The sequence below is a fragment of the Peromyscus leucopus genome, chromosome 8b (assembly GCF_004664715.2).
Source record: "Peromyscus leucopus breed LL Stock chromosome 8b, UCI_PerLeu_2.1, whole genome shotgun sequence".
NCBI lineage: Eukaryota > Metazoa > Chordata > Mammalia > Rodentia > Cricetidae > Peromyscus > Peromyscus leucopus.
In genome coordinates, this window is record NC_051086.1 from 54,916,316 (window position 1) to 54,926,745 (window position 10,430).

The 10,430-nt window shown below is 39.8% G+C and overlaps 1 non-coding gene across 1 annotated transcript; it reads right to left on the minus strand.

Moving 5' to 3' along the window:
- Positions 1–1,126: 1,126 nt before the first annotated feature.
- Positions 1,127–1,232, minus strand: LOC114706368. Its single transcript, XR_003736518.1, has one exon. It is a non-coding gene; the product is annotated as a U6 spliceosomal RNA (small nuclear RNA).
- Between the last annotated feature and the right edge of the window lie 9,198 nt (positions 1,233–10,430).

The following is a 10,430-nucleotide window of genomic DNA, read 5'->3' on the forward strand; positions in this document are numbered from 1 at the left end:
AAAATAAAGTGAATGGCCTAAGGAGTTTCATGTATATAGATTCATTTAATATTGTCAAAGATTAGGTTATCAGCTGGTCATAGATTCTCCTGGACCCTGGGAGAGGGCTATCAAAGGGCTGGACCCCCGAAGTCCTCCATAGGTAGGTGACCCAAAGGCTAGTTTCTTTGATTCATGAATAAGGAGCTGAGCAGCTGCTAAAGAACATATTCAAGGTGCCTATCCCTGAGTGGTAAGGTCTAGTTTTTTTGACAGCTTTGCTATAGGCACAAAGGAGGGTTCCAGCTGGTGCCCTAGGGTCCCAAGGGCATATCCCTCTTTTTCTGTTTCCTAGAAAGAGAAGGGATGAGTTAGGTCTGGGAAATGATGTGCTAGGACCCGGAGGAGAGCCTGTTGGAGCTTCTGGAAGTGTTTAGTAATGGGGTGAAGGAGAGGTTCATGCAGGGAGCTAAGAACTGCCTCATATAAGGCATGAGCAAGAAGAGAAAAAGGTGGGAACCAGGATCATAAGAAGCCAGCTATTCCCAGAAATGATGGAATCTCATGTTTAGTAGAGGGAACTGTAAGAGACTGGATTAGATAAAGTAATGGCCTTGTGGGTTGGGGTAATGGTTAGACCTAAATAGGTGACCTGAGGAATGGACAGCTGGACCTTGGAAGGCGAGACTCTATAACCCTGGCTGGACAAGAAATTTAGAAGAACAGAGGTGTTAGTTTGGCTAACTTATAATGATGAGCTGCAGAGTAGAATGCCATCTACATACTATATGAGTTTAGAGCCAGGGAGAGACAAAGAGAGCAAGTTAGAGGCTAGGGTCTGACCAAATAGGTGTGGGCTGTCTCTGAATCCCTGTGGCAAGACAGTCCAGGTCAGCTGTGTGGAAAGGTGAGTGTCAGGGTCAGTCTAGGTGAAAGTGAAAATATTTTGAGACTGAGGGCTGAGAGGAATAGAGAAGAAAGCATCCATGAGATCCAGAACTGAGAAATGGGAGGTTCTTGAAAGGATAGTGGAAAGGAGTGTGTAAGGATTGGGGACCACAGGATAAAGGGAGACCACTGCAGAATTAATGAACCAGAGGTCTTGAACCAGGTAGTAGGTTTAATTAGACTTCTTAACTGTAAGTATAAAAATATGGAATACTTCACAAATTTGCATGTCATCCTTGTGAAGGGGCCATGCTAATCTTCTCTGTATTACTCCAATTTTAGTATATGTGTTAACAAAAAGTAACTTAGAGATGCATGTCTATCTATGTATGTCCTTGCTAACTGCTCAATACTAGACTTCTAGAAAATTTAAATAGTAACAACATATTTTTTTAACTCCTAATATCTACTCAGATTCACAATTGTCTTTGCTAACTGAGTCATACAAAAAACTGATATTTTGTAATGGTGTGCTAAAAAGGATCTGAAAAGACACATTTACCAATCTCTCTGTGAACTGTATTTATTGTTTTGTAAAGTTCCCAACCTACCTATGGGCTGCATTTATGGTTTAATGTTTTATTTTGATGTTAAAGGATCTTAATTAACTCTTCAACTTAAATTTTTAAGGCTCAAACTTGACAGCTATATAATCCAAATCTTATTTTAAAAAAAACTACTAACTTGTAAGCTGTTATGTAATTCATTTAGTGACAAGATTTATTCAGCTCCTGTATGTGTTTTCAAGGTTAATCCTAAAGCAAGTAACTAAAATCAAATAAAGTTTGTTAGCTCAGATGTACTTAAGAGATGGTCCTCAAACTCTTCCTTCAGATATTTGCTAAATCCAAAATGTTTAATAAAAAAGCTTACCATGCCAGGCAGTGGTAGTGTACTCCTTTAATCCCAGTACTCAAGAGGCAGAGGCAGGTGGATGTCTGTGAGTTCAAGGGTAGCCTGGTCTACAGAGTGATTCCAGGACAGGCTCCAAAGCTACACAGAGAAACACTGTCTCAAAAACCCACCCCACCAAAAAAAAAAAAAAAAGGCTTACCACGATAGACAGAAATGCCAACTCCTAGTGGCAACCCTGAAAGTCTCCAAAGAAGACAGAGGGGACATGATAACTCACCTGGATTGTGGTAATACTGGCCACTGGGCAAAACTGTCCCATGCCTCATCTACCACCAGGACTCTGCAGAAACTGTGGATACTGTTGGATTAACTGCCATACTCTGCCTAAGTCAAGGTAGACCAATCTTCCCAAGTACCTCAACCGCAAGAAAATCTCTCAGACCTTCTGAGCCTGGCAGCCAAAGGCAGATGCTGCCCTGTGTGGTACCTGAAGATGTAATGCTATCCAGTATGACAGCCAAAGACTATTTCTGTCTCTAATGAAGCCATTAAGACCACAGGAGCCTAAGGTAACTACCTGGATAGTGGGTAAGTCTCTGTCATTTAAGGATGTATATTTGCCATTTAGATTACACTTTCTGTTTCTCAGATCTCTGATAGCATTGAAGGCTAGGCTAACTGTAGCTTTGTCATTTTAACAGCAGCAAGCATACCAACTCATTCTGGAAGCCTATGGCTGCCTTGTCAGTTAATTCCATATGTCAATCAAGCCTCACTTTTCTAGAGCTGCTTGGTCTCCTGCTGAGAAAGGCAGGCCCAGACAGTCTGCCTTGGTGCCAGACTTCACACTGATAAAGACAAACTCATAAAACAGGTTTCAAAGTATCTTTCTAATGTTCCTTTAAATGGTGTATCAAGGTAAATAATTGGTTAGAAAAAAGTTTTAAAGATTATGTAAGTTCTGAGAGTCTAAGAAAGTGTTCTAAGTTATGTAAATGCAAGTTGTAAAGGCTTAGGGAAATGATTTAAGATATATAAGAAATAAAAATGTTTCAGACTTCTTCCCTTTCTATGCTATAGTTATACCAAGACTTCAAAGTTCAGAGTTATAACATTAACCAGTGGAGTTCTGATAAGCTGTTAATCTAGCCCTAATAAAGCACTAATTACAAAATACTCACAAGCTTAAAATTTTAAATATCCTGTGGTTGTATTCTAAGTATAGACTTGAAAATGCTTCTCCAAAAAGTTTATTTAAGATTCAAGGAGTTGCCTTGGATCCATCTCTCACAGTTCAAATGGACTCCAGATAAGTACTCTTGTCAACAGCCTAAGTTTTTCCACCTGCCTATTCCTGAGGGTGAGATCTCTCCCCCTTTCCCTGGTCTTGAGACTCTTCTTTTCCAACTACCAGGACCAGAAGTTTCAAGTGTATACTCGATAAAAACTTTCTCCTAAAGCTCCATAACTTTACCTTCTGTTCCTAGTCTATATCTGTCCCAGCAGGTTTCCAATCAACTGAAGACTGCAAACTGCTCCAAATGTGCCAGCCCTAGATGCTTCTGAAGGAATGTCCCACTTGAGTCTCTGCATTCCAAAATACTCCAAAGTGGCTAGCCCCAGGTGGTCCTGCAGAATCTGGGCAGCAAGCAGTGATCAAAACAGATGTCCCACAGCCCATCCTTTGATCCATCCAGTAATCATCATTCCAGCTTTCCTGGGCCCCCATTAATGACAACCCAATTTCATCTGGAAGTAATTATAAAAAAGACTACATTGCCCTTTTACCATCAACAAAAAGGCTAGGATGTTAGGTTTCAAACTCAGGACAAATGGCTTAGGTGCCTATTTAATATATCAAAGCAAACTCTGGTCACCAGTTTCCCTCAGTCCCTACCTATTACAGAATCATCCTGACTGGCATACCCCACCCCTTACCCTCAGCCTGTCTAGTCTCTGATATTTACTTCCAATCCCCCAGTTGCTCTTCCCTATAAAACCCAGTCTTTTTGGTTGCTCGGTCCTTTTACCTCTTTGCCTCTTGACCACTACTCTTGGTTCCTGCTCTACTGGCCTCTTGACTTCAACCTCTCTTCTCTCTCCTCCCCACTATCCTCACATGGTCTGGTTCAGTTGGCCAGTCATGTTTAGTCTGGACCATTCCAGATGCCTCTGATTATGTTCTCCCTCATGTCTACAACAAACCTTCTCCTCCTCAACCCCTTAGTAGCAGTCATGTCCTCCTTTTATTTCTTCTTTTCCTACATTCCCTGGTATGAATAATTACTTTAAATCGAACTTCTCCTAATGTTAAGGCAGTGACTCTCCAACAAGTGGAGGCTTTACATAATGAAAACATATTAAGCACTAAGATAAATGTATTTATTATTTTTAAATATTTTACCTAGTAAAAAAACAAAGAATATTACAAGCAGATTAATATTTAAGAAAACTTTACGGCTGTAAACAGAAAGTTAGACTTCAGTTTTATCTTTCAATGTTGAATTTTGACCTTAGGAATTTTAATAACTTTTAAATTTTCAAACCAACCTACTTATGATCAGTATAATGAGAAAGAAGCATTGAGAGCAGGAATCTGCCAAAGGCTCCAACTTATGAAAATATGAATTCATTTAAAGAAAATTGCCAAAGCCCAAAATGCCAAAGAGATTCCCTGATCCTGGAAAGCAACTGCCCAAGGAAAATTTTCCTAGCAAAAGCAGACAGAAACTGCAATGTCTGTGGTCCAGGGGGGCCAGGATCCATCTCAAGATGGCAGAACTTGGTGAAATCTTCTATACTGTATTAGTTTTAGATTTGAAAGGTAGAAGATGATAGGTTATGAAGTTTTATTCCATGGTTATAGAGAGCTGTTGAAGACAGGCTATGTACAGCATATCCCTACAGAATCTCTACAATGAGACCCTGAGAGGCCATTGTATGAAGCTGTGAAGGTAAAACTTGGATTGTAATAGGAACTTCAAGATGTTGGAAATTCCAGAGCTGTAGAATGTCTGCCAAAGGGGGCTGTGTACAGAGATTGGAAGCAGGCCAAGAGAGAGGCTAGATATGGCATAGGCAGCAAAGCTGGGAAATGAGATTGCCTAATCTCTTTGGAATTGAGTTGATTCCATCATATGCCCCAGGTCCTAGACATGAAGATACAAGATCTGGTGTTTTCCATGTAAGTTTTAGTTTTGCTTTGGTTCAAGCACGCCTCACAATGCCTCCCACTGCTATTTGAAATGGGAATGTTTACTCTATGTCAGTGTATGCTGAGGGTGTATAATATGTTTTAAATTATTTTAGAAAATTACAATTAAGAGATTGCCTTGAGTTAAAAAAAGGCTTTGAACTTTAAACTTTGGAACAACATTGATGTTATTAAAGGATATGGGAACTTTTAAAGTTGGACTAGATGAATTTTGCATCATGAAATGGCCATGAGTCTACGAGGACCAGGGGAGAGATATTAGTTTGAATATGAAATATTCCCCATAGGATCATGTGATTGGTCCCAGTTGGTGGCACTGTATGGGAAGGTTATGGAACCTTTAGGAGGTGGAGCCTTACTGGAGAAAGTACATCACCAGGGCTGAGCCTTTAGCTTTTATAGCCCTACTCCACTATTTGCTTTGTTCCTGCTTCTTGGCTGCCAATGTCCTGAATGGTCCTGATGCCATGCCTTCTTTGTCATGGACTGTATCTCCTTGGAACTGAGTCAGAATAAGCCCCCTTTCCCTTAAGTTGCTTTTGTTAGGATATTTTTATAACAGCAATGGGAAAAAGACACTAAGAAAATGTGCTTCTTGGTTTATTGTCATTTTGACACTGTAGTGTAAAAGGGGGCAGTGAAAGAACCCCCTGCCCATAACCAACTCAGAAATTGAAATCCAACCAGTCTCTGAGCATGAAATCAACCAACCCCAGAGCACAAAACAAAGCAATCCCTGAGCACAACTGAGCATCAAACTCACTCCCCCAACAATGTTGTGATTTGAAGGTGTCCTTCAGTGTTAACTGAATCACAAATTTAGTATCTTACACAACAATGTACAGAGGCAGAATTTTAAGAAGTGATAAATTCATGAAGGTTCTGCCTTCAAGAACAGATTAAAGCCATCATTGCAGAAATGGATTCTTTGTAGTAAATAAGAGGTTGGGATAAAAAGGAGTTTGGCTCTGTCTTGTTCTCTTATGCATATTATTTCTTTTTCTTCCATAGGAAGACACAGAATGCAATCCCTAGATACAAGACATTAGATCCTACACTTCTCAGTCTATAGAACTGTAGGAAATGATCTATATTCTTTGTAAATTACCCAGTCTCTGGTATTCTAAAGTCACCCATTCTGGCAGATGATGACCTTGACAATTTCTCTCAACACAACCTCCTTTCAATTTTCCACTCTCTGCCTCTATGACTTCCATTCTAGTTTGATAGCTAACATATGTGATCTGCTTAAGTCTTTCAAATGACTTCTCTGCTTTTGTGTTGTTCTCTGCTAGACCACTTTCTACACAGTAAGTGATTTTAAGGTTTATTATTATTATTATTGGTGTGTGTGTTTGTGTGTGTTCACACATGTGTGGGCACATGGGGAGGCCAAGGGAATCAGATTTCACTGGATCTGAAGTTACATGGTTGCTTTGTACAAGTGCCAAGAACACAACTTGGGTCCTCTGGAAGAGCAATGTGTATTCCTAATGACTGAGCCATCCCTCCAGCTTCATTAGGTGATCTTAAAATACAAATCCATTCCTTTATTGCCAAAGGACTAATCTCTTCATTGCTTCTGGAGGGAAAATAAGATTCTTAGCATGGCTCAAAGGGCCTTGCTCTGGCTCCTGTTCCCCTCTAACCTTATTGCATTACTGTCTTTCTGTTCAGTGTTCAATGGTCGGTGGCTTTCAAAGTCAATGTGCTTAAATATCTCCTGGACAGCTTATCAGCACAGACTCCACTGAAGGAAGCTAGAACCACTCCAGTGATGCTTTCTTCTGCTTCAGTGGTTATGATTTGAGCCCAATAAGCTACATGTCTATTGAACTTCTGGTCATTGTCTAGTGCTTATAGCTCCATGAGAAACACTGCTGCATAAACTGGGGTTCCCATTTCTTAGAGCAGCTGAGTTGCCTCTTACCTCACAGCCTCTACCTCTGCCTGGAATGAGCCACTTTTCAGCTCAGCTCTTGAGCCTTCCGATCTTTCAGAGCTCAGCTCAGCACCTTTGATTAGACTAATCATTACCATTTACATACTAACCCTAGGTACAATTACACAGATTTGTGGGAGAAATGGTACCTGTCTTCCTGCTGTTGTGAAGATTGTTTTATTCACTGCTAGTCAGCTGATCTCCAAATAATACATGATGCAGAGTAGGTCTGCAGAGAATTTTCAATGCATGGATGAATCTCTCCAGCAAAAGTCTGAGGCACATAGTAGCTAGGAGCTTGTGGATTTCTTGGTAATGGACAGAAAATGGAACACAAAGAGACTGTGGTGGCTGAAGTACATTTTCTGTGGTGGAAGATGGACTTCCCTGCTGGAAACTCTACCTTAATCACTGTACACAAGCTCTGTACTTAAGCACACAGTATATGTGGGTGCAGGCAGTCACAGTGGTGGTGATGGCCATCTTTCCTGGGTTCTCTTTGTTTTTCTTTCCCCCTTGTGGTGATTTCTTTCATTCTACTTAACCTTCTGTGCTTACCAGTGGAACCTGAATGGCTACTAATGCTATTATACTGTACTAGAGTCCAGGCTCACTTTCCCTCCCTCCCTCCCTTCCTCCCTCCCCCCTCCATGCCTGCCTGTCTCCCTCCCTTCCTGCTTCCTTCCTTCCTTTCTTCTTTCTTGTTTAATGGAAGGGTTCAAGCAGGAACATTATGTGACTCAATTTTCACTAAACTATGCAAACACCAACACCTCCTCCTGGATGCTCTCATTTTGTAACCAGTGGTCAGGGCCAGACCTTCCACTTTTCTGGCCTCCACAGATTAGACTTGGTTGCTCACCCACATTGGGGAGGGCGTCTAAAAGAGAGGCAACATTAAAGTAAGGAATTCATAGGGACCTCTGCTTTTCCTTCAAGAAGCTGGTGTTGCACTTAAACATTCCAATCCTCAAATGGCACAAATCATTTTCCCTTGTGAATTAAAGAGTTTTTAAACCCTTTAGTTGCATGAATCAAAGCCTGCGTTTTAAGACAAACACTTTAAAACAAAAAACTTTTGAGTTTTTGTGGATTTCACATCATGCATTCTTATCCCACTTTTCTCCCCATCCCCTTGAGTCTGCCCTTTGCCCTTGTAATCTCCACCACCAAGGAAAATGAAATTTAGAAGAAAAACAGAGAACTAAACCAAAAAAATAAACAGAAAAGAAAAAAAAAAAGAATCTCGTGGAAGCTGCAGTGTGGACCATTGAGTCACACAGTTTACCCTTTAGTCCATTCATTTTTTTTACTGCAAGTGTTCATTGCCAGGAGTCATTGGTCTGGCTCAAGGCCTCTGGCTTCTGCTACACCACTGATAATGAGCTCTCTCTGGGCCTCCTCTTAGATATCTTGTCCTGTGTCATGGAGATCCTGCAGCACTGAAGCTGTAGATTTGTCCCCTTCACGTGCTCCAACAGTTCATAGATGGGGTGTTTTTGGGGGTGGGCCAACTCAAAGTCCTTGTTCTGGAATGCAAAATTCAGGCAACCTGAATCTACATTAAAGGGAGGTACATACTATTTTAAAGGGATTTAGTTAGTGTGTTTGTGTGTGTGAGAGAGAGAGTGGTGGGGAGAATACATGTACCATCATGCATGTGTGGAGGTCAGATAACAACTTTCAGCAGTGGGTTCTTTCCTTCTACCTTGTTTGAGGCAGGGTCTCTCTTCTTATTTCTGCCACTGTGCTGCAATCTCCAGACTAGCTGGCCCATAAGCATCTGGCCAGCTTTCCTGTCTATGCCTCTCATTTCTCCACAGTACTGCTGGAGTTACAGATGTATGCAACTGCACCCAGTGGGTTTGGGGATTGAATTTGGATTGTTAGACTTGTGCAGCCAGGGCCTTTGCCTTCCCTGCCATCTCTCTAACCTGGAAAAACTAACTTTATCTTGCAAAATGAACTCAGTCTGTGTATATGGGGTGTGGGGATGCCTATATTTTAAAACCAGTCTCTTGGAGCCTAAAACAAACCTTTTCCTACTAACAAAATGATAGGATATTTACTGTATCCCAGCTATTGGATCATTATGTTTCTATTAATATTAAAATGTTAATATATAGCAAATTAAACACTCTAAAAAGTATAGTGAGATTTCTAGCTACCTGAAGATGACTTTAACTCCCTTTAATTACTATTTTATTAAAGACACTCAAGGATTTGAGCCAAACTGTTTGATCCAAATTATATATAAAACAATTGGTCTCTAGTAGTAACAACATTTATGGTGTTTTACACCCTAGGAGTTAATATTTCTTGATTAAATATATATTTAAGGTGTCCTATTGTACAGTTATCCAGGATTAAAAATTAAACAATAGTCACATCTTGCTAATAAAAAGGAAATTGGCAACATTATAGTCAATAGATTCCTGTTTCCCTTTCTGATTGCTAAATAAAAAACAATAAGATCTGGTTATATTACAAACCTACAAAATACTGACTTCTCCCAGATATGGCCTCTTGTTTTACCAGTGTCATAAATAATATTCAGTACTCCAGGAAAAGATGATTCTGTTGTGCAAGATTTAAAAATGGAGGTCTGAGAGATGGTTCAGAGGTTAAGAGTACTTGTTCCTCTTGAAGAGGACAGGGTTTGAGTCCCAGCACCTACATGGTGGCTCACAATCATCTGGTACTCCAATATCAGAGGATCTGATGCCTTCTTCTGGCCTCCATGGGGACTAGGAATGGTGCACAAATACACATGTGTTCAAACATTCATACAACCAAATAAGTAAATATTTTACCAAAGAATTAGAAAAAAAAATGATACTGAATTGTTATCCGGTTTCTTCTCTGGTGTGCCTGTCCATTAACTTCTCCAAACTGGAATCCCGTGATAATACCATAAATATAGAACAGATCAAATTTTTATTCACAAATAAAAATTATAATACTTTATTACATTTATTTGTTTAGTCTGCATGCATGCAATTGTGTGCTAAAGCATGTGTGCGGGTTGGAGAGTAACTTGTGGAAGTCAACTCTATGCTTCCACCATGTGTGCTCTGGGAATTGAGCTTAGGTTCTCAGGCTTGGCAGCATGTGCCCTTGTCTACTGAGCCATCTTGCTGGCCTGAAGAACATTAATTTCAATATTAAAGGCTAATATTTTCTAAGAGTTAGAAATACCACTCCACATGAGGTTATAGCTGTGAAATTAAATGGCCCAAAGAAAATAAAACCTAAAATTCAGATAATGGGTTCTAACATTCTAAATATGGAAAATTTTATGAAGCACATATAAATGTAGATAAATTATATATTATATATACATAATTTGTATGTGTTTAAAATACCTGTTTTCCTCACTTCATTTAGACAGATAATGTTATTGATTATTTTTGAAGCTTAGGTATAATACTTGTATCATATGTCACATGTAAATGTTATATAAAATTAGAATAATGATAAATCAGACCTACC